Source organism: Canis aureus, chromosome 24, assembly GCF_053574225.1.
Source record: "Canis aureus isolate CA01 chromosome 24, VMU_Caureus_v.1.0, whole genome shotgun sequence".
NCBI classification, from domain to species: Eukaryota; Metazoa; Chordata; class Mammalia; order Carnivora; family Canidae; genus Canis; species Canis aureus.
The window spans coordinates 13665948-13690672 of NC_135634.1; the positions used below are offsets into that span (position 1 = coordinate 13665948).

A 24725-nucleotide genomic window follows, 5' to 3' on the forward strand; every position below is an offset into this window, starting at 1 on the left:
GGAAAGAGTTTGTAATCAGATAAAGCAGAGAAACTGACAAAGAAAATTGATGATGTCCTGAAATGTTCAACCCAGCTGACGCGGAGCCGGCTCCCTGCAGAGTTTCATTAATCAAGGAGGAGGTGGCGCAGGCTGAGGCGCAACCGGCAACCTGGATTTGCCCAACCAGGCCACAGAGCTTGCTTCCGTGCAAGAGATCCGCCCTCACAGGAGGAGATCGAAGGATCTGTTCCTCGTCCTTAATAGAACCACGATAGAAATGCTAGAATACTGCGCATATTTTATGAGAAAAGGAAAACACACAACTTTACCTTCTCAATTTTACTTTCTAATACAGATCCATCCATTTATGAAACCACAAGCAAAAATTCTACAGTCTCTTTGAAAGATAGGGTTAATCACCCGTTACTTCTCCCGACCTGAAATTGGTGATGGCTCTTTTGTTGAAAAGTGACATCTCATAAGTGCCAAGTGTGAGAGCGTAACAGATGGTAAACACGGTTCTCTCCGCGTCCCGGCACGTGACTATTACAAGAGGAGCCGAGGAGTGTGATACTGTATTTAAAGCCAATCCTGAAAATTAATTTACTACGTCAGTTCTGTCTCTGCCATTATTAGGGTTGGTTTTTTTCTTTCCTTCACATAAACGTACTTCTTTTTGTGTTTTTTTTTTATTTTGACATTTGTCAAACTTGCAAATATACAAAAATAGATAGTCAGCATTCCCAGATCAAGAAATACAATGCTGCTCGAAATCCAGTTGGAGCTGACAAGAGTTTCTGGAGATGCTGGGCTGCAGCTGAGATCGTTGGAATGGTTGTCTCCATGGAGTACCAACTTTGAGATGATGGATGCATCACTAACCACTCCGACCCTCAGGAGTCTCACCTGTAAATGGGGTTCACCATACGAATAGTTGCTATTATAATGCGTTATCTACAACATACTATTTGTGGCTAGAGAAACAAAATGTCATTTAAGGGGACAGAGCACCAGAGTCTTATTTGGGCCCCTACAGGAAGGGTTCAGAAACTGGACTTTGTTGGGTCTCTCAGGGACTGTGCCCGCCAATCCAGCTCCAGAAAAACTATAGGGGAGATTCCTGGAGCGATGGTCTTCATGAAGCCCAGAAATGCTGACACCTCCATTGCATGTATTTTATTGCTCATGGGTGTCTGCCCATCAGGATGCCACTGCAGAAAACAGGAACGATTCTGGCCAATTTCAGCATATTAGAACTTAATAGATGTAATTTAATATATTTAATAATATTTTTAAAATATTTAATAATTTAATAATATTTAGTAATTTAATATGCATTTTTACAGAATCTTTGGAAGGTCATGGCAGTATGTCACCATGGGCTGCCATTCTTTGCCCTGCAATGATACATTAAAAGGTCTCCAAACATTCTTCTCCGTTAACTTCTTTATTTAACTCTCTGCTGCCCAAAGTGTTCATCATTTTGCATTAGGTTCTGAAGCACAGAGCTAATTTTTGTCTTCAATTTCAGAAATGTACCCCTATATTCTATGTACCTACTTTTTTTTTAATGATTTTATTTATTTATTCATGAAAGACACTGTGGGGCGGGGGGGAGAGAGAGAGAGGGAGAGGGAGAGGGTGAAGCAGGCTCCATGCCGGGAGCCTGACGTGGGACTCGATCCAGGGTCTCCAGGATCATACCCGGGCCGAAGGCAAGCGTTAAACCACTGAGCCACCTGGGCCACCCTACATACCTACTTCTTAAGCTACTTTTATTTTTATTCAATTTTTATTTTTAAGTGTCCTGCTTTACTGGTGTTTTAACTTTTCAAATTGTCTCAAAGTTATTTTGTGGGAGAAGAAGACCGTGAGATATAAATGACAAATACTTCAATATTTCTTTGACTATTTTTATATCGGTACTCTGCTACACGGAGTTATTTATTTGATAAAGAAGCTATAATGATTTCTAGGGGTGCCAGTAGACTATATCTTAATGAATTCATATACTCATCCATCTACAAAAATGTGTACAAACCAGCTACTTTGTGCCGGCACCATACTAGGTGTGACGGGTGAAAAGATAAATACATTTTTTTGTGTCCTGTGGGGGCTTTATACTGTCTTGATTGATGTAGCCCCTGGACCAGCATCAGCATCAACCTGGAAGCTTGTTAAAAATGCAAATTCTTGGGCCCCATCCAAGTCTTCTTAAATCTGAAATTCTAGGGGTGGAGAGGAGGACAGCAGTAAGCCCTGCAGATGGTTCTAATGCATGCTAAACTTTGAGACCTATTCGTCTGGAGGAAAATAGGAAAACACAATTCCTTGTGATAAATGCTAAGCTAGAGTTGTGCTCCAGGTGCTATGGGAACCCAGTGGCAATCACCAGGAGAGAGCAAGTGGTGCATCACAGGAGAGGTGATTCATTAACTGAACCACTTCAGGTTGATTGGGACTTTGCCAGAGAGATAACATAGGGAAAGATGTTGCAGGCAGAGGAAGGAAAAGAACATGTGCAAATATGTTGGCTTGGGTAACTACAAGTCCCTCGTGGTAGAGAGGTTTTAAAACCAGAATTCTCAAAACAGAACTGGGTTGATTTAGATTGAGTCCTCAGCTGAAGGGGAAAATGTGGAGTCAATATCTTAAATCTGTCTCACCAATTTGGTCTGAATGTTTCTCTGTTTGTGTCTCTGGATGGTGCCTTTTGTGATGGTTAATATCACTCTCTAATAACTTATATATCTAAGATTAGTGGTGCCAATGGCCTCTATGTTATCTTTTATTTTAGGACACATTGTGGTTACATTTCAGGACTAGGCTACTGTTACATAGGGAGACACAGGTCCTTTATCTTCCCCATGTTTGCTCTGTAGTTTTGTTCATTTCCCTTTGATATATGGAGGTTAAGTACTGATGACCTTGAGCATGTCCCTATCCTAATTTATTTTATCTCTATTATTAGTCTATTAACTATAACTCTTTGTTTTGTCTTATCTTAGTGGTTGCTCTAGGTTTACAGTGTACATTTTTATTTTTGAAAGATTTTATTTACTTATTTGAGAGAGAGGGAGCACTCATGGGAGGGGAGGGCAGATGGGGAGGGAGAGGGAGAGAGAATCTCAAGCAGCCTCCACACTGCGCATGGAGCACACCATGGGGCTTGATCTTAATGACCTTGAGATCATGACCTGAGACGAAACCAAGAGACGGACGCTTAACTAAGATACTCAGGTGCCCCTGTGATGTACATCTTTAACTTATCACAGTCTACCTTCAAATGATGTTATGCTACTTTGCATATGTTTTAAGAACCTTCCAACAGTATGCTTCCACTTCCCTCTCCAGGCCTTTGTGCTATTATTGCCATACATTCTAATGTATAACATTCTACATGTTATAAAGTCCTCAATACATTGTTACTACTCTTGTTTGGAGCAATTATCTTTTAAAGAGATTTGAAAAATGAGGGGGAATTATATGCTCCAATTTACCTATATAGTTACCATTTCCACTGCTCTTCATTCTTTTGTATACTATCAATGGTATCACTTTCTTTTTTTTATTTTTTTTTATTTTTTTTTAATTTATTTTTTATTGGTGTTCAATTTACTAATATACAGAATAACCCCCAGTGTGGTATCATTTTCTTTCTACCTAAGAAATTCCTTTCAACATTTCTTGTAATGCTGATGATGTCTGCTGATGATAAATTCTCTCAACTTCTCATTATCTGAAGAAGTCTTTAGTTTCCTTTCTTTTTTTTTTTTTTTTTTTTTTTTTTTTTTTTGAAGACGTTTTGGTTGACTATAGAATTTTATGCTGGCATTTTTTCCTTTCAGTGTTTCAATGATGTCACTCTGTGGTCTTCTGATTTGCATAATTTCTGATGGGAAATTTGCGATTTTCAGTCCCTTTAAGTAATATGTTTTCTTTGGCTGCTTTTAAGACTTTCTATCATTTATTTGAAGCAATTTGATTATGATACACCTTGATGTCATTTTATTCATGCTTCTTTTGCCTGGGGTTTGTTGAGATTATTTTAACTGTGGGTTTATAATTTTCATCAAATTTCATTGTTTTCTTTTCAAATATTTTTTCTTTCTCACTCTGCTTTTTTTTCCATAGAACTCCAATTACCATACTGTCTTGTTGACGACAGCTTTGTATTAAAGCTTGAAATCCAGAAGTGTGATGCCTTCAGTTTTGTTTTTCTTTTTCAGAATTGCTGGGGGTCTTTTGTGGTTCCCTACAAATTTTAGGATCGTTTGTTCTAGCTCTGTGCAAAATGCTAATGGCATTTTGATAGGGATTGCATTAAATGTTCAGCCATCAAAAGGAATGAAATCTTGCCATTTGCAACAACACGGATGGAACTAGAGAGTATTCATGTTACGTGAAATACATCAGAGAAAGACAAATACCTTATGATCTCACTCATGTGGGATTTAAGAAAGAAAACAGATGAGCATAGGGAAAGGGGGAAAAGAGAAAAAGGAGAGATGGAAACAAACCAGGAGTGACTCTTAATGACAGAAAACAAACTGAGGGTTGATGGAGGAATGTGGGTGGGGGGTGGGCTAGATGGGTGATAGATATTAAGGAGGGTACTTGTGATTAGCATTGGATGTTGTGTGTAAGTGATGAATCACTGAATTCTCCTCCAGAAATCAATATTGTACTACATGTTAACTTAAAAAAAAAGGAACTCCAATTACACGTGTTCAATTGCTTGATATTATCTCACAGCTCACTGACGCTTTATTCAATTTTTTATAATCTTTTTACTTGCTTTCATTTTAAATATTTCTATCACTATGTCTTCAAATTCTTTGATCTTTCTTTTTGCAATGTTTAATCATCTGTTACTCTCATCTAGTATACTTTTCACTTAATATATAGCATTCTTCAGCTCCAAAAATTCTATTTGGGGCTTTTCTATATCTTCAAGTCATTCATCATAGTTATGTTTTCTTTTATGTTCTTGAAGATTAGTATATTTATAATAGTGGTATTAGCATCCTTGTGTGCTAATTCTAATATCTGTGTCTTTTGAAAACCTATATATATTATTACTTTTTGCTTATAGTCATAGGTCACATTTTCCTGCTTCTTTGCATTCCTGATTTTTTTTATTGTATGCTAAACAGTACAAATTTTATGGATGACAATGTTTACCTTTGTATATTGTTGGAGTTTGTTCTGGGGAGCAACTATTCCAAGACTGGCTTTCATATTTTGTTAGGGCCTCCCCAGGGTCTAGGGTTAATTTGGTCTCACTACTAAGGCGATATCTGAAATCTGCTCTCAATATCCACTGTATTATAAGGTCTTTCCAGCCTGGCTGATGGGAATACAGATTATTTCTAGCCTTGTGTGATCTCTATTGAATTTTTTGCTCACTCCTTTCTTTTTCTTTTAAGATTTCATTTATTTATTTGAGAGGGAGAGTGAGAGAGCACAGTGTGGGGAGGGGCAGAGGGAGAGAGAGAAGCAGACTCCTCATGAGCAGGGAGCCCAACGTGGGGTTTGACCCCAGGATCTTGAGATCATGACCCAAGTGGAAGGCAGACACTTAATTGACTGGGCCACTCAGGTCTTCTGATACCTGGGCCACCCAGGTCACCCTGCCCACTCCTTTCTGTTGATTCTTATCCTGGCCTCAGGTAGTATCTTTGTGTACATGCTCAGATCAGCCTTATCCACACACTCCATAGGATCTCTCTGCAGATATTTGGAGCTCTCTGTAAATCTCCCTCCTCTCTGGTATTTTGCCCTGGAAATTCTAGCCAATTTGGCCTCTTTAAACTTTGACCTCTGTCAAGCTCAACTCAGCCAAACTGTTAGGCTCTGTTTGGACTCTGCCTCTCTGAACATCAGCCTGGAAACCCTATAGGCAATTAACTGAGGCCATTGTAGGTCTCATTTATTGCCTTTCTCTCAGAGGTTACTGCCCTGTGCTGCCTGTCCAATGAAGAGAAACTGTCATGTCATTTATTTTGCTAGTTTTTAAGGCGGGGAGATTCTGTGACTTCATCATAGGCAGCTTGGAAGACACAGAAGTTTCTCTGTCCTAACCCAGATGGGGCTTTTAAGGATTGCGTTTCATAGTGTGACAAGGAGAGAAAAACTGGACAGCTACATGAGACTCTAGAGTACAAACATTGAAGTTTAATGTCCTCATTCTCTTGTCAGGGGTCCTAACTGTTTGCTATTGGGTATGGGCTGCCATGGTGATAGAAGGGAGCTGAGCAATGAGAAGAATGTGGGTGATTTGAGCTGTGCATTGGGTCTGATGTGTGTTGAATTTGTAAGGATTTAGTACTATGAGTTGTGCTGGAGATGTCCTATCATTTTCTCAGATGTGTCAGGAAGTTCATACGGTGTCCTGCGAGCCTGCTGGATAATTGGGTGTCTGTCTCTAAGAGGTTTTTATTATGATCCTGGAATGCTTATCATTTCCAGTGTGCATGCAGGGTGGGGTGCATGAGAGGGAATTTCGGAGAGGACAGTAGAAAAGGAGGTGAGGCTTGGTCATGAAAGGCCTAAATATCAAGCCAGAGAATTCTGACTTCTATCACACAGATATTGGGGAGCCACCAAAGGAGGAAAAGCATTGAGAGATACATGAGCTGGTGTTCATTAGAGAAATTTGTTTTCGGGAGTGCCTGGGTGGCTCAGTTGGTTGAGTGTCTGACTCTTGATTTCAGCTCAGGTCATGATCTCAGGGTTGTGAGATCGAGCCCCTTGTCAGGCTCCATGTTGGCTTGATCCCTCTGCCTCTGCCTCTCTCTCTTTCTTTCTCAGTTTCTTAAAAAAAAGAGAGAGAGAAAGAGAAACTTGTTTTCAGAATCTATTGGTACAGTAGATACAGCAAAAATAGGTATCAAATTAGTATGCAGCTCTACAAAATCAAATACTCTGGTGTTATTGATCTGAATGAACTTCAAGGAAACTATTTTGAATGTATGTGATAAATGGGCTTGAAGTTTGAGCACTGAAGGGAAGAAAAGGAGAAAAAGGCTAAAGAGATGTAAAAAAAAATGTGTATCCTCAACCAAAACCAGAGTGTGTGGCTGTGGATTCACAAATCAGTAAGTAGAATTAAAGTGAGCAGAAAATTAGCCAAAAAGCACTTTTTGGCTGATAGGGTAGTAATACCCCCAGAGCTAGATTAAAGGGGGATTTGCCTGCCAGCCAGCCTCAATGAGGCTGCACTAATTGTAATGAGAGAGAGAAAATTTGACTTTGCAGACCCACTCTTAAGTACATACTGGATATGAACAAAAGGAGTGTTTTCATAAGTCACTTCTGAAGGGCACAAGACCTCCAAAAACTACGTCCAGACATCCTCAGATGTTTAAGAGACTTCTCTGCAGGAGGAGACCTGTTACCCGCAGTTTCCATTCTGCTCAGCAATATCTGCTACTGGTTCTTAGCAGGGTGATACTGCCTCCCTAGAGGCCTTCAGGAACATGGGGGATTGTCCCGCCCAAGGAAGGGGATGCTGAGTCCTGCCACCAGTGATTTCTGCCCATCCCTCATGCAGTGTTCAATCTCTCTACCAAGTAAATGTTGAATGTGCATATAAAGAATATCGGCTGGAAGGTATAATCAATTATCCTGTCCTAGCCTTGCCCATAGCACACTCATGTCTTGGTCTTGCCCTAATTATCCCAGAAAGGGCGACTGAGGGAGGAATAATAGTCCCTCATAGCTTGCTGTTGTGGGGTTTCTACTCTTACATGGAGCCAGGGGAGAAAGAATGTTTCTTCAACCTGTGGATATAGACTCCTGCAGCAGGTGGGCTTTCCTGAGGCTGGGGTAAAAGTCAAGATCACAAAAATTATACAAAGAGCATACCCTGACTTCTCCCCATTCTCCATGCCACTTTTCTCTTCTTCTAGGGGAGTGCCTATAGTGGCTGCTGCTGAGGCCTCTGATGCCATGCATGTGCCAAAAAGCCAACAAGAGCCCCTGCAAAGTCACCTGGAAAACTACATCCCATCACAGCCAAAGCTGCCAAGCCTTGCTCCTGCTGATGCCCAGTCTGCCAGGTCAGCACCAGGCTGCCCACTGAGCCTCTACTGTGAGCACAAACCCTCTGCTATTGCCAGTGCTACTGTATGGAATGTTCTGGAGTCCTCAGTGCATTAAATCAGACTGGGATCTTTACCAGTCCAGAGAGACTTGTTCTTCCTGTTTTCACCAATTCACACTGATCTGGGGGAAGGCTCCTCTTCCTGGTCTGGCCCACATCCCCTTCCTAGGCTCAGAATGGAACAAGTTCACGGGGCCAAATAGGATGGCAGAATGGATTAGGGGCCCTGCCTTGCCCCCAGCAGCCTGATAGCAACATCATCCTTGCTCATGGAACTCGTTCCCTAGGGTTTGCTCTGTCCCAGTGGATCCCTTGTTCTGTCACATAAATAGGCACCTGGCAGCCTGCGCTATAAATGGCCACACAAGTCCAGACTTGCCTGATACTCCCAATAAACACCGGCTGCTGTCAGGCCCCGCCACTGCAGCCTTGGAGGGAGGGCACGGAAAGGCCTTCTCCTAGGACCTAAATTGTTCTGAGTTAGAAAAAGAGACTTTTAGGGAGAGGCAATACCTTCTAGTTCCCAGAGAACTTTTCCATGCACATCATTGTGGGAATCCATTCATTTACCTTGTGTCAACATTACCAACACAGAGCTTTCAGGCACCCATGGGCAAGATCATATGCAGGACACTGAGCGAAGGACTTAGGGGTAATGAATGGAAACTACTTTAAGCTGTGGAAGCTTCTGTTCAGGGGCAGAAGAAACAACTATAATTTGTACTAAATTCTGTCCATGAAATAACATTTAATCATTTGTGCATTATTTGATGCACCAGATAGGAAAAGCTACTACTGAAACCCACCAGGCCTGAGCTCAAATACTCAAGTACTTGACTCAAATAGTTCTGCAAGAGCTCTCCATCTGTGGTCCAAGCTGTAGCTGTGCCTAAAAGGCCCCATCTCTCACTGCTCTGACCAAGAGAGTGAGAGGACTCATTGATGCTGGCTGAGCCATAGTCTTTTTTTATTTTTTATTTTTTTTGAGTCATAGTCTTTAGAAAATTTATGTCATATTCAAACTTGCTCCAGACTTGAGGCAGTTGGGTGACCTGTGTCTGCCTCAGTTAAGAATAGAAGAGCACCTACCTCATATGTTGTGGACATTAGGGAGATTTTACAGGTGACACACTTAGCATTATAAATGCTGTTTCTGGTTCTGTCTCTCTGATACTCTAAGGTTCTGTCTCTCTGTCATCTCTAAGGTTAGAGAAAGAGTTGTAATCTAGTCTGGACTCCTGATTTTGTGTCTCTAGGTGCTCTAATGCCAAGTTGCATGCTTCTGGGTTCTGCATCCTAATTACTAGACCTTAGTAGTTGTTTATATGCTTGCTTACCATAAAATTTGGAAATACTGTGTCTTTCCTAAAGACTTTCTTTTTTGTTTGTTTTTTTAAAGATTTATTTATTTATTTATTTATTTATTTGAGAGAGAGAGAGAGCATTGGAGGGGAGGGGCAGAGGGAGAAGGAGAGAGAGTCTGAAGCAGACTCTACACTGAGTGCAGGGCTTGATCTCACGACCCTGAGTTCACAACTCTGAGATCACAATCCTGAGCTGAGACCAAGAGTTAGATGCTTAACCTACTGTGCCACTCAGGCATCCCTTTCCTAGTTGATTTTTAAGGAAGATTTTGGTTCCAGGCCTGGATGCAAGCTTCCAAAGGCTGGAGATGACCTAGCTTTTGTGCCTGGGTCTCTCTCATGCAAGTACCCTATGTCTGCACCTGTGCTCCTCTGGCCATGACCAGAAGTTTCTCCTCTGAGGGCTGCTATGGCTGCTGCTGTCCTTCCAGATTGGTGCTTTCTGCTTATGGTGACAGAGGGTTCGAGGGGAAGGTAGGGCCTAGGAAGGGGATGAAACTCATTCTTCCTCTGCTTAGACCTGGAACTGAAAACAAGGTTCCCACTGTCCAGAATCTATACATCACAATCTTTTCTGTGCAAGAGCCGTGGACATCTGTCTACTAGGTCTTAGTGTTCAATCATGTCAAGCCCAAGCCCTTGGCCTACCAAGGCCATGTAGGTTACATTTCCAGTTCTCACAGATGCATGGAAAAGGGGGCAGGGATCCCAGGGACAAATGCTGCCTAGGATGTCTTCCTTCTTTGACGACATTCACTCACCTTTCTCTATCATGAGGTGATGAAGCCACAAGATGGAAATTGTCTGGAACCCTGAGTCACTCCATGGAAAAGGGCTATCTTGGGGAGTCATTGGACCCCTAGCAGACTTTGAGTGAGTGAGAAGTAAATTCTTACATGTTAAGTAAAAGTATTAAGCAGCCCAGCTATTCTGATCAACTCAAATAGTGATAGTACTGTTAAGTCATTCAAACATCACAATAACTCTGTGAAGTAGGTACTGTTAACATCCTCATTTTACAGATGAGGAAACTAGATCCAGATAGGATAAATAAAGGGCAAAATGTCATTTGAATATAGCAGCTCACACGAGTCTTATAGGAGAAAACCCACAGCAATAGTCCTCTAGTAAAAGAGGACCTGTCCCTTTTAGAAAGTAATAGCATTTTTCTCACCATCCCTGGTGAGATCCCTTACCATCAAGCCATATCTTTACCTATAGATGAGGCCCCTGATGGTGAGAGGAGAGATAGCTATATACATATATATATATGTATATATACATATGTGTATATACATATATATATATATATATATATATATATATATATATATATATGGCATATTCTTACTACCTTTTCTCCATTATCTTCTGTCTTAGAATGCAGGCACCAAGCCTGTATCTGCTCATTCTGCCTAGAACATGTTACACAGCTGTCTTGATACAGTAAGGAAACTAACCTAGAGCATTGACTTGTCACAGTGACAGGAACTGGAAGCCCTCAGCAGTGTGGTGACAAGGGTAAGTCTCTGACACAGGTTTTCTTCCTTGGAATTCATTGATCCTAGGACAACTGCTTCTCAGTTGCAACATTATTTTCCCTGAGAACCAGCTTCCACCCTACTTCCAACACACACCCACTCCCAGGCCAATAGAAGGGGCAAAGGAGATTAAGCAGCCTGGGGCAGGCATCCTGCTGTCAGAAGAAAGGCCATTCTGGCCTCCCCCCAGGAAAGGGTGCTTCCCTCCCCTCCCCTCCACCAAGGCCTTGGATCTCCCCCTTGCCCATCTCCCTTGGCCAAACCCTATGGCTCTAAGAGGGGAAGGGAGGAAAGAGGAAATCCTTCTGTGATAGGAGCCATTTTCATTAGCCACGCCTCTATTCTGATAATGTTTTTTTTTCCCTATTTATCTTGAATAATTGACCTTAACTATTTTATTCATAGGAATTGAATAATGACACTTAAAAAGCTTCAGACCATATCATTACCAGAGCTGCCAACAACTGCAGTATATCCTTCAGGCCCAAATTATCATTAGAAGAGATAAATCAGGAAGTACTTATTCCTAACCAGAAAGAGAGAGAGAGAGAGAGATAATTGCCTTTGTCACCAGTGTTTGTTTGAAATCTTATTTTAATTCTTCTGCTGGGATTAAGGAGGTCCGTAATTAGTGTCAGCCACCCTTCACATCTCTTTGAATATCCACCAACCTTTCTTAGAGCAAGGGGCTGGGTAGTGGGGTCATGTGTGGGCTTGCAGCAGGAGTTGTTCAGATTCCAGAGGTGACGCAGGCTAGCTGGGTCCAAGGACCCAGAGCGGGGTCCCACAGGATCAGCCAAGAGGGTCCTTAGCTTCATACAAAATGGAAATCAAACAAGCCAAGAAGTGAGAGTAGAGTTTATTGAAGATATAGAGACAGAGCAGATACTGAGAGCATCTGGGAGGCTCAGAAAGGAAAGGAGAGAGAGTCTGGTCTTTGCTTGGGTCTGGGGGTTTTACTAAGGATTGTGGTCTGGTGCATGTGTCTTCTCAGGCATGTGGGAGCAAAGAGGAATATTTAGGTGTCCTCCATAGTTATTAATGCCCTAGAGCCAGAGGTCATGGTAAATCTGTGGTTTTGAAAAACATTCTTGTTGACCCTGACTGTCCTCTCCTTAGATCTTATCTATTGCACTGGAAGACGCCAAAGAAATCAACTCCTTGATCTTTACAAGGAGGACATACATGATCTGTTCTGTAGGGTGTGTAAAGGTAGGGGCATAGGTCCTAGTGAGAATAGAAGCAGGAAAAGGAGCAAAAAAAAAAAAAAAAACAAAAAAAAAACAGTCCTTTATGGATTCCCTTGTTTTCCTGTCCCAGAGGGATGGAGATACGGAAAGAGAAGCCTCCTCAAGAAGCAATGCAGCTAATATTCACAACCTAACATCTAATCATTTGTCAAACATGATTATCAGTATCACACCTTCCCCTTCCTCACTATATTAATAAAAGAAAGTCAGTGAGAGATACTCACTAGTGAGCTAGGGAACACCACCAGTTGTGTGTTAAGAGCTAAGACAGCCTGGCCATCTGCTGCTCAGGGTGTGTGTGTGTGGTGGCGTTTGGGGGGCAGGTGGGGGGCAGGTGTTCAATAAGACCATTAAAAAATACATAGAGAAAAGATTCAGTAAAGAGGTGATGCTCCAAACCTTAAGGAGCCACTGCTGTTAATGTTGGTAGAGTCTTGAGACACTTGTTCTAGATGAATGACAGAATTTCTCTTGGGGAGAGAACTGCTCTTTAGTTTGAGGGAAAAAAATACTTAGTAAGATTTTTGACTGCTCAAAGACCACAAATATAGGTCAAGTCTGAGGGGGAGAAGTTCAAACAATGAGGGAGATAAAACTTCCCGTGTAAAGAATGAGCTGGTTGTGATTAGTCTTCCTCTTGCTGCACTGTTCTGTGCCCGTGGAGGCTGACCTCCAGGAGGGCACCACACAGGTTCCCTGGCCCCAGGGCTTTCAGTTGATTTCAGTCAATGGGAGGCACCTGCAAGAGAAAAGAGGAGAAAAGAGGAGATATGTACTTGTCACATCCCACACCACTCCCTCTCCCAATCCCTACTTACCCAAGGGTCCAGTGTTGGCTGCATTTTTCTGCTGCCCCAGCTCCACATGGAGCTCCATTTTCTGTGGCTCCAACCCTCACCGGGTTCTCACAAGATTGGTCAAGTCCAGGAGTGATAACATCTTCCCACCATGGCTCATCCCTGGGGACCTCACCATCTCTTGTTACTTCCCTTTGCTGGTGTCAATAGACCCTTCACTAAACTGTCTTGGGTCAAACCCTCTTATTCTCCATCTGCTTCCTGCGCACCCCCCACACCCCCCGCTGCTATCAGCAGGTATGATACTGTGATTTATAATAAGAAATATATGTTTAGTCTTTCTCCCAGTCTCTGCTTCTGGCATAGAGCTCCTAAAACCCTCAGAATTTCTTAAATGATGAGAGTGACAAGGATGTCTTTGTTATGCTAATGAAGTTACTTTGGGACAGCCCTTAATGATGGGGAGTGGTTGCCAGGAAAATCAACCCTCTGTTTAAAGAGCTGGAAATTTCAGTTCCACCCCTGACCTCTGAGGGAGGGAAAGGTGCTGGAGTTTGAATCAATGGCCAATGATTTCATCAATCGTGTCTATGTAATGAAGCCTCCATAAAACCCCAAAAGGATAGGGTTTGGAGAGCTTTGGGGTTGGTGAACATATGGAGATTTGGGAAGTTGTTTACTCAGGAAGGGCATGGAAGCTCCAAGCCCCTTCCCACATACCTTACCCTATAGATCTCTACAGCAGTCTGTTGATTGGTATCCTTTAATATCCTTTGTAATAAACCAATAATCTAGTGAGTAAATTTGTTTCCTGAGTCCTATGAGCCAAAGAGGACGTAGTGGGAATCCCTGATTTATGGGCGTCAAACTGGCATCTGAAGTGGATGACAGGCTTGTGGGACTGAGCCATAAACCTGTGGGCTCTGATGTTGTCTCCAGATAGATAGTGTCTGAATTGAGTTGACTTCTAGAACACCCAGCTGGTGCCAGAGAATTGCTTGAGGAGGGGCGGGGGACCCATACACATTGGAATTGGGTGTAGAATCCTTAGCAGGGATATTCAATTGTCCCCTAACATTGAAGTGGGTGGGGCTCTGATCCTTTCAGAGGACAGGGAGGAAAGTCATCTAAAGGAGCAAAACTGTCAGATTAAGCGCCACAAGACACTACCCTTGTGGGTGGAATAGCTAGTGCCAAATAAGCAGGATGGCTGACTTTTAAGATGTGTCCTGGTTGGGGTTATTTTCTTCTTGTTTCATTTGATTGTTCAACTCATTTATTTATTATAATTCTCCATTATCTCCAAACCTGTAACAAAAATTTGTCACGTCAACTAACCATATGTTAATGGTACTTTGTTAAATGCAGGAGTACAAGCTACTTTCATACTTTAGGGCAAAATGAAGGAAAAAATGGAGCAAACCAGCTCTGCAGTGGGATCAAAGGTAAGATGACAGCTGAGATGTAAATGCCTCATGCCCAGGAAAGCTGCAGAGCATGGGGACAAGCATTGAGCTCTCTGTAGTTGGGGGCGGAGGGGGTAGCAAGTTATTTTGCTTGGCTATGAAAGGGAAAGGTAAACCCAGAACATTCACATTCAAAGCTTAAAGAAAAATCTCTCTGAAGATATAATCACAGGGATGTGAGAATATAGGTAACCTTTGTCAGAACACTATGAAATCAATGTCTGAAAATTTTGTTCCAATTTAAAAATTAAACTTTTTAGAATTTTAAAAGAAATTCTATCACGCATCCTGGATACGGGAAAATAAAAACTAACAAAAATACAGTAGGCATGAAAGGCACAGTATAAAACTCAAGACCAGCTTAGAACACACTTTCTCCCTTGAAGCAGGACATTGGCAAGAGCAGATAGAGTCCATTGTGGGAATGGCATGGCCTTGTCGGCCTTACTAAGACCAGGGTTTAGTGTGACTTCTGTCATAAGCTTCCACTTATAATAGTTTCTAAGCATGTGTACATTTTTAAAGAAATGAAGTTATCTATAGCCAGGGGCAAATGTTTGGGATGTCCACAAACGTGTTTTAAAAGTATGAAAATTATGCAACAACAATCTTACGCAAGGACCCATTTCAATCCCTCTGATTTATGTTCAAACATGACAGGTGCTGCCTAATGAAGGATGTGCATCTAAGAGCCATTTGGCCGTTTAATTGTTCTTCTGCAGTGTGACATGATTTCGTGAGCCTTCGCTTGGGAACATTTAATTATCAGGAATAGTAAAACAGTGCTAGGACAGTATTGGTGTTTTTGCCTCCCGCTCCCCATCCCCACCCTTCCCTGTGTGCATATGCACACGTGCACATGTACACACACACACACACACACACACACACAGAATGAGCGATTATCCTCCCGCATAAAACCTTTAGGAGCAGCGGAGAGTGACAGAGCTTCCGCAAGTCACCAGAGCTCAGCCTGAGCTACAAAGAGTTTCAGTGCCATAAGGCCTTTCCTGCTCTAGTCTCCACTTACCTGCCTAGCCTTATAACCACCCACTTGCCCACTAAGCGCATCCTGGTCTCCAACTGATTCTCCAACTGATTTTACTTATTCAAAAATAGTGACCAAGTGCCAAGTGCCCCTTCTGGACGCCCAGGGCACCTCATATTGCTCATAGCACTTACACACATGCTTAAATTATCTGTCCCTATCTCTACCTGGACTGCGTGCGCCTAAAGTGTGCTTGGCATATAATAGGCATTCAGTGAATCTAAAGCTAGTGAAGAAATGAAGAACTCAATGAACACTCACAACCTAACTTCACAATTTGACCAAGAAGTCATTCTGCATTCTTGTATTCATACTCAAGTTACTAATCCTGAATAACATTCTGTTCTCAAATTGGTAGGGCTAGTTTTGGGGCTCAGAAACATCCATATCATGAATCTTTGCTTGGATACCCATTAGAATCTGCTTTATATTTATATTATATTTCTATAATGTGTAAAGCCTCTCTTTGAATATTGTTACACTAAAATATGCTGAAATTAAACCAACAGACACAGTGGAAAAGGTACGGGAATAACTCTGTAGTTTCAATTTTGCAACAAACTAGCCATGACTGTGGTCAAGAAACTACCCATCCTTGCATTTCATGCTCTCATTTGATCCAAAAGGACTTAAACTAAGTGATGTCCTTCATCCAAGAATAATAGCAGAACACCTACCCTGTGGTCCGTCTTGGGTTACCATACTGGAGTTCACATGAGGAGGTAGGGTGGAGAGACATACGTAGAAGACTATAGCTGTGCTTCATTTTATTAAGTGGGGTGACAGGGATACAGACAGATGGGGATGCCTAAAGGTTGGTCTCAACTCAAAGGACAAGGCAGCATTAGCCGGGGTTGGAGAGGGTGGTGTAAAGCACCCCAGGTCAGTGAACTCTCTGGGAGAAAATAAGAGCATTGCAAACAATAGTAGAATGAATGAAAAGATGCAAGATATGTTCCAGAAAGGTCGATCCCAGGAACACTCACACTGCCTGGAGTTCCCTCAATTTACTACAACTCTGGGATAGGTAGACGCTAGGAGGGACTAGTAAGAGGACCTGGTTTAGGTCCGGGGCTGTCATCGGGAAGGGTGTCTGAGGAATGGCATTTTTGCTAACATCTGAGGGTAGGCAGGAGTTTGGCATCAAGAAAGGCACCCAGTGATGGAGCTGAGGCACTGACGGCCGGCCCCATGACCCCTTATCCTGGCTTCCTGTGATAGGAACTTCCTTCCTTTATTTGAGCTTCACATTTTCAAATCCTTCTGTGGTTCTCTGCAGTATATATGAGCATGTCTCACCCTAGAGAGCACAGGTGGGGTTTCCATATCTTGACAACCTGGTGGCTGGCCCTGTCCTTGCACATGGAGGCCTGTGCTCAGTACCTGTCCCCTGGGGAATGATGAGGCTCATTACCTGCAGCCCCGACACAGTAATGCACCTGAAATTCAGGACAATTTCAGAAGAAGCAAAGGCTCATTTCTGGTAGTACAAACTGCATTCTTTTATTTAGATTTTCACAAGTCAGTTTTTCTTAGAGGCAATAGGGCCAAAACAACATTCTCTAGACTGGAAGAGCAAGTTTTGAATTTGTTTCCCTGGAAGCTCTACTTGTTACAGTGAAAACCTCCAACGTTCCTCAGAGATAAAATGGGTAGAATTGCTAGAGGAAATCCTAGGGATAAGCCAGTCCTCTGGACCCCAGGAGGCAGTGTGTTTGCTCCCTAGGGTGCCTACCTCTTGTTTGTGTGATTGTGAACAATGCACATCCTGATTTTCAAAAGTTTTTACAAATGACACAAAATACAGAATTTTTTGTGAAAAAAACCAAATGCATACTGTCACTATCCCTTGACATTAAAAGGGCGAGGACATTGTTAGAAACACTGTATCCCGTGTCCTGAAAAGCAGAAGGATGCTAGTGCAAGACCAGGGTCCCAAGCAAGGCTTTCTCCAGGAGCTACTTTCCTCCACCTGTTCACATGCCCATGCTGTCCACAGAATTCATGAGGAGAAGCATCCTTCTGGAAGGTGAGTACCCAACAGACTATGTGAAGAACAGAAATTTCTTTCCTTTTACAATTATGAAAATGATCTTATCTACCCTCCAAGCAAATTATTTGAATTGTAAAGTATTACCCTCCTGTGATGAGCCAATGATGCTGTAGACTCCTAGCAGATCTAGTAATACTAGAGTACTAGTAGTACTACCACCACGAAATCTGCTACTACTACTAAGTTGTCCTGAAACATTCGATGTGGATGGAGTATGTTTTTAAAAAATATACAAATTTTTATATAAGTTATCTCCAGAAATAGATTTAAATTAAACAGCATCTGCATAAATTACTCTTCTTGGAAAAATCTGGTTATGACTAGTAAGAAATGCTATCATAATATGCGATTACATTAATCAAAATTGATATGACATTTTATAGCTAAATGGTTTCTGTGTTTTCATCATTTATTTTGTTGTTTTTATTATGATTAATAGGAATAAGCATTTACATAGTCATCAAGGTATATAGCAAAATTTTGGGGCACCTCGGTGGTGCACTAGGTTGGGTGGTCACCTCTTGATTTCAGCTCAGTCATGATTTCAGGGTCATGAAATCAAGTCCCATGTTGGGCTCCCACACTCAGCACAGAATCTGCTGGAGATTCTCTCTCCCTGTCCCTTTGCCCTCCCATTCCTGCTCTCTCTCTCTCAAATAAATAAGTAAATCTTCTTCTAAAAAAAGGTATATGGCAAAATTCTAAAAATTGTTATAAAGGAGGTTTCTAATGAAATAATAAACTGAACCACTTGTATATACATGTAGGGCTAACTACTTGTATATACAGGCTAGTCCTAGACCTTTGGCCCTAAGGAAAAAGCCAGGCTCTATCATTCTCTGTATTTCAAGGAGCTTATTCTCAGGGTCAGTGATCCTGTTCATCTGGTAGTCAACAAAAATCTATTAACTCTCTCCTGTGTGCCAGGCATTATTTCAGGTAGTGGGAAATTGGTAGTAATTAAAATACGGTCCCTGCCTTCACTCAGCTTTAGGTGGAATGGGGCATAGAAATAAGTAAATGTGGTGTATTAAAAACTCTTTTAGGGGAACCCACAGGTGCTGGGAACTTTGCTCAGACTTAGAGTGTCCAAGAAGGCTTCTGGAAGGAAGTACAGTCTAAGCTGAGAACCCAAGGATGAGCTGGGCTTATCCAGGCAGGAAAAGCAAGAGACTGGGTGTCCCAGAAGGAAGGAACAGCATGAGCAAAGGCCTGGAGAGAGGGCTCATTTAGGGAACCAGAAGTTAACAGAAGGACCCTAACTACTGCCTATGCCCATCCAAATATTTGTAAATTCGGACCTCTTGCTCTGGATCTCTGGGTAACAAACTCGTTTAATAAACCCTACTAAAACTCTTAAAGAATCCATCCAAAAAATAGTGACAGATATTTCTGAACAGAATGGATTGAACTGAGTTGAGGAAAGCCTTCAGGTTAAATCAATATATTTTTACTCTGGTAGCTTCCAAAGCTTCTCTGTGTTTCCATCCAGAAGTGGTTGCTGCAATCAGTGACTTCCATCAGGACAGGAGCTGAGCTGGGGGGCAGCAAAGGCAGCAGGAAGTAGCTGAGCAGCCAGGCAGTGCAGGGGAATCAAGAGTCGATAGCCTGGGGATGTACAAACCCACCCATGCTGCCTGCCAGAAAAATAGACAATCAAATTCAGGGCATGGAGCCTTCCTAACCTTGTTATCACAAACCCTTTCAAGCCATTACATTCAATTACATGAAAGAGGCCGGGAGGTTAATATGAGCCCATGGATTGCCGAATAGTTAATGAAATCACAATAAAAGAATTCAATGACCACAATCAATTATTAATGTAAAGTCTGATTTAATAATGGAGAATAATGTCACTGTGTTCATATCTTTCTAAGTGATGAATTGCTCTTTCCATTCAACAAACATTTATTGAGTACCTACTACTTGCTGCATGTGAGATGTTGAACACCAGGAATATAAAGATAAATAAGACATACTCTTCAACCTCAGTGGATAAGACAGAAATCACTACAAACAGTGCGGAGAGAAAAGAATCCCGTTTAGCCATGTTTTCTGTTCCCTTCCTTGCTGAGAGCCTATTTCTTTTGTGTTCCCTTTCATTGGTCATTTGCCTAGAAATCTTCCCTCATTGCCATAGAATTTTATGGAACAGGTCCTTAGAGATCATAGAGCGTTTTTTGTTTTCAGACGATAGGATCCAAAGGTTTCTTGGCAAAGCCAAATGGGCCATCTGTTGATAAATGCCTGATGGTTCTATGTCCATTCATTCATTCATTCATTCATTCATTTAACAAAGTATAGAAGACCTACTTACTCCAGCCACAGCACAAGGCATTGAAGATGTGGCAGTGAGCAAAAAAATAGAGGCCTGAAAGTTCACGGAGGTTCCTGCCTATGTGGCATTTAGAGTCTGTAGGGAAGAATATTAATGGAACCATATCATCAATGTATATTTATGGCTGTGACACATGCATGAAGCAGAGGTACATCTCACAGGAGTGTGGTAAATACAGGATCTGACCCAGTCCAGGAGGTTCAGAGAAGGTTGCCTAGGGAAGTGGGGCTGGACCAGAGGCCTGAAGGAGGAATGTGCATTAGATGGGTGGGGAAGACATTCATAGAGAGGGATGGTGTGTGCAAATGGCTCAAGATGGGAGGGACTGTGGTGTCTTCAAGAGAGGAGAGTGACGGATGGAGCTCCGAAAATGGGGTGGGCTGTGAAGCAAAATGAAGCAGGTATACAGGATCCTGTAAGCCCCATTATGCATTTGGGTCTTCATGTCCAGAGCCATGGGAAGCCATGGGAAAGGATAATAGATTGGAGCACAGGGCTGGTGAGATGATCACATTTGACCTTGAAAAGTTCCCTCTGGTCACTTAAAGGAGTATGTACTGGAGGCCACTGCATGAGTGTCAGGCTTGGCAAGGGAGCTATGAGAAGTGATTCAGGCAAGACACAATGCTGTGTGAACCTAGGAGTGGGTGGCAGAGAAGGCCATGTAGCTGGTATGAATTGTCCTGTGACTCCCAAGGGGCAGGAAATGCTCCATTTCTTTTTTAAAAAAACAAACTATATTTGGCTCCAAGTGACCACTCACCATTGCGAGTGAGTGATAACATGGAGTCAGATTTTCTTTGATTGTCATGAGTCCCCATGTGATGTCATGGTACCCGTCTCCATCCCTGGGGTCACTCTAGTGCTCACACACACAAAAATTGGGTGAGGGCGTCAGAATTTTTTCATGGCTTGCAGTCTCTTTCCATCTAGAGAAGGCTTAGCTGTGTCTATCACTTGATTCTAAAATGAATTTGGATCTGCATGACCCAAAATGCCAGCCATCTGTCCTTGTCTAAAAGGCAAAACCATAATAAGAGGCACTGACAGTTGGAAACATTTGTTTGAACCTATTTGACCACACACACACACACACACACACACACACACATACACAGATAGCTTATAGATTATAGCTCTTTTGGATTCCAGCTTTTCGGTTGCTATAAAAGTTTACAATTGCTGCCAGAGGAAGGCATTCTCTATGCGTTTAAAATATATCCAAAGAACCTACCTGCGAATCTGCATGCAGTCTCTTTTCTATAGCAGAGCTGGTGCTCCGCAGTTCATTGTGGCCTATGCTTTTTGTCTTATCATGCACAGACCATCTGGGATTGGACAACTCTGCTGATGGGATCAGCTCCCTCCACCCCAGCTTGGCCTGCAGAAGAACCTTCGCCATGGCTCTCAGGATGAAGGTGCCAAGTCTGGGTTCCCAGGCATCTCTGAAGCCTCCATCCTCCCTGGAAGCACGGCGCAGGGCTCTACCTCCCCTGGACTGTCTAAACCTGTCTCCTCTTCTAAACACCTTCATCTTGTTCCCTCGCAGCCCCTATTCTTCTTGGCTATGCAATCCTCATTCCCCTAGATGTTGCAAATAAAGAGTTGTGCCATTTGGGGATGGAGATGATTTGAGGGGGCACCTATCTCCACTTTGCTGGAATCAGAAAAAAAGTGGTCAACTTCCCCTAGAGCAGGGGAGCCCACAATTCTGAAACCCACAAGCCCAAAGGAAGAGGAGAGAATACCTTTTTCTATTACTGGTGAATGGAAATTGCATTCCCACTGCAGCAAAAAAAAAAAAAAAAAGACAAGGTGCTAATTAATTTCTTAGTGAGTCATGCTGTGTCTGGTATTCCCTGGCTCCATCCATAGCCCATCTCCCTTCCCTTGAGGAGGATACCCTGAAGGTCGGGCAGTTCCCATGGTCACAGCATGCACAGCCCAGGTTGGAAAGACTCAGGCGCCTGCTGTGCCCACAGCTCTCTTCTGAATGGCTCCTTACCCAGCGGGAAGGTTTGTACCACCTGATCACTGCTCAGGTGAGTCAGACCAATTGGGCCAAGGCTGTGTACCCGAGGGCTACTGCATGTGACCTTGCGGGTGTGCCTTGGTCAGGACATTTGGCCAATAGGGCAATGGGCACTGAAACCCAGGCCACACTCAGCGCAAAAAGTCATATACTGGCTGTGGGTGCAAGAACCTATGGAAAGAGCCCCTTTTTTGAATTCATCCAGTCAGAGACAGTCCTTTCTATAATTATCTTCCTAGATGGGGAGTCTTTTTCCATTTCGCAGAAAGATACTGCAGGTGGTAGCAGGGGCCCTGGGCACTTGACCCAGAGAACTGGACAGTTGCTCAGGGTTGAGCCTGATGCCCAAAAGCTCTATTCAAGACCAACTCTGTATATAGGATGAGGGCTAACCCAGCTGGGCAGAGGATCCCAGAAAGTTAGAATCTTATAAGGTAGGATCTTAAAAGATGCAGAAGAGCTGAGAGGGAAAATGTAGGGACAGAGCACAGAAATGTGGTAGTAGGTCCGAGCCGTATGGAAGAGTGGAACTGGCTAGTGGTAGTGTCAATGTGGCTGAGTTACCCTGGAGATGGGGCCTAGATCGGGAGCAGTGTGTGCCTATTCCCTGAGGCCAACAACTGGGGTGCCCGTATACCCTGGAGCTGTGAGTAGCCACTAATCTCCTGCCGGGTGCTGGGAGTGGCACCTGCCAACTCCAGGCCACTGCACAGCCTTGATATTCCCTTTTAACCTCTCTGGTATCTTAACAATGAAACATATCACTTGAGACAACCCAAGGATTTTCTTGGTCCTCGCAACCCAAAGTAGCTCAGGAGCCAGCACAAACTGTGAGAGCAAATGGACAATACAGAAGCCCAGAGAAGTGCAGGGAACACCCACCGTAACACACATTGGAGACCAGTCACACCTGCCTCAGTGTAGAGATGACTTTGTTATCCTGAACTCCAGGACAGAGCTTCTCAACAACAGCCTTCTATCTCACCCCCACTCACCAGTCCATCCTACCACTGGGACCATCATACTTCACCAGGAGAGTGGGTGGTTCTGTGGCACACAAGGCATAAGGCCATGGGGTTATCAAGCTTCTAGTCTAATAGAATTTCCCATCTTAAAAAAAAGGAAAATCCCTTCCTTCATAGCACTTGTCTGAATTGTGATCATTGTTTGTTATTCGCTTTATATTTAGCTCCTCCACCAAGTAATGAGCTTCCAGAGGACAGGGAGCCTCTCATACTATCCTTCCTGTCCAACTTGCTGTAATAGCTCCTCACTGAATCGAATTGAACATGCCACAGTATGTACCTAAGGAATGTTGTTTTCTACAAAATAGCACCGTGGTAGGCATTTTTCCCTAAATATTTGGGAACAAGCCTTTTAGAATTATCCTCAGAAAATTAGTGTAGAGGCCTCATAAGAAAAAGAAGCCTTAATGTTTCATGCAACCAACAGTAAATGAAAAACAGAACCATATTAATATACACAAAAATCAGCTAAAATCCAGCTGTTTAGAGAAACACTTTTAAGTGGCTGACTCTTGCATTTTTAATTCCCAAGATTTCTACTTCTCTGGCCTCTGCATATAGGAGTTTGTTAAAGCCAGAGGGCTGACCCCTTACCGGAAGAGCTAGAGGCTCACACGCATCTGTCATAATGCAGAAAACTGTATTTCCAAATAGGCTCACACATTCTCTTTCTGATGAAAAAAAAATCCACTGGCAATATTTAAAATCCATATTATGGCTTTGGTCTCCCTTTTGTTGTCAATACTCAGGCCTTAATTCCGGAGCCAGGGTCATTCACATTTGGTGTGGACGTGCTTGGGCAACAGAGAGAATTCATCAGCCCTGGAGTCTCCAAGTCCTGTCATCTCCCCAAGTCACGTGTGTAACTCCCTGATGGTGACTTGTGCCCAGTTATGGGAAGATGTAAATTCCACTGTGGGACTGAATCACAGTGAACCCAAGAGGACCTAGACCAACCTACAGCTCAGTCCTCCTCCTGGGGTGGTCAGTTCAGCCCAGGTTTTCCACATGCTCCCTACACTCAAGGGGATCCTTAGCTTCTCCCAAGGAATTTATTAAATGGACCTCAGGTCAGAATAAAACACCTTGACGTCGAACAGAAGGGCTTGAAATCCTTTGGGGTGATCTGAGATTTTCCCAGCACTAGTTTTTACTGAGTGTCACAGGAGCACAAGTTACAAGACACAGAAAGCCCTTCCCAGCCCATGGCGCCATTTCATAGGACCCCCCACATTCTGTGAGGCCAACGAAGCAGGGCTGGCCAGAGCAAGGCAGGTCATGCAGGGCTGGACACAGAGGCTGTGAGCATGTATGCACCTTCCTACAGCTTTGCCCCAGCAGGACCTGTGCCTGCCAAGCTCTGCATCTTGGTGGTCATAGGATCAACCCCACCATGGGACACATAAGCAGTGCAGAGAACACTGGCCTGAAAACCAGATGCTCTGGGATCTCTTCCCCAGACTGCTGACCTTTGGAAGGCTGGGCTGGAGACTCTTGCTGTCTTGAATTCGACATTCCTGGTTCTTCAAGCCTTCAATCCTTGGGTTCCCCCAAGCATAGCCAGTGTCATCCTTATCACAGAAGCCTCCCTGGGATATGCTTTGGGCCCTAGCTCCTAATCTGGCCCTGCTGGCACCTATGTGCCAGCAACACTAAGGTGGGGGCTTGGCCAGATGTGGGGGAACAGCACAGGACATGTGACAGAGACTGTGGGGTGTGCGG

The 24725-nt window shown here is 43.1% G+C and overlaps 2 long non-coding RNA genes across 5 annotated transcripts in view; one reads left to right on the forward strand and one right to left on the reverse strand.

Moving 5' to 3' along the window:
* Positions 1 to 10365, reverse strand: part of LOC144296450 (uncharacterized) — a 38106-nt gene extending 27741 nt beyond the window's left edge. For both annotated transcript variants that reach the window (XR_013363567.1, XR_013363568.1), the window contains exon 1: positions 10215 to 10365. This is a non-coding gene — a long non-coding RNA (uncharacterized LOC144296450). The remainder of the gene's footprint in view (positions 1 to 10214) is intronic.
* LOC144296451 (uncharacterized) lies at positions 9701 to 21551 on the forward strand. Of its 3 annotated transcripts, XR_013363571.1 has the most exons (5): positions 10494 to 10689; positions 10834 to 10974; positions 14410 to 14486; positions 17418 to 17584; positions 21270 to 21551. It is a non-coding gene; the product is annotated as an uncharacterized LOC144296451 (long non-coding RNA). The 3 variants fall into 3 exon arrangements; XR_013363570.1 differs by lacking the exons at positions 10494 to 10689; positions 14410 to 14486 and adding an exon at positions 9701 to 9927; XR_013363569.1 differs by lacking the exon at positions 14410 to 14486.
* Positions 21552 to 24725: the final 3174 nt, after the last annotated feature.